We start from the raw sequence: 345 nt of genomic DNA, 5'->3' as shown, positions 1-345 counted from the left end.
TTGTTATTTCTTCTCTTTCTTGATTTCTTTGGTCACAGATACAACCCACCCAGTTGACCTTCTGGCAACTGTAACTTCTTGTTAGTGCAGGCTAGACATGACCTTGGGCCCTGCCATGCTAACATAATACTAATATTCTCTTGAATCATTCCTGACAGCATTGAGACCACCCCTGTCCCTAACAATACATAATTACCTTGCTTTAGTTGTAGAATGAAAGTTGAGCAAACAGTGAAAAGCTTGTATATAATTCACTTGGAGGTGAGGTGACTGAGCGGTGAAATACTTGGCTTCTAAACATGGGTCCAGGGTTTGAAGACTGGGATTTTTAATTTTAGGACTATT

This window comes from Biomphalaria glabrata, chromosome 6 (genome assembly GCF_947242115.1).
Source record: "Biomphalaria glabrata chromosome 6, xgBioGlab47.1, whole genome shotgun sequence".
Classification (NCBI taxonomy): domain Eukaryota; kingdom Metazoa; phylum Mollusca; class Gastropoda; family Planorbidae; genus Biomphalaria; species Biomphalaria glabrata.
The sequence above is the reverse complement of the archived record's forward strand: the minus strand, read 5'-3'. Positions refer to the sequence as shown.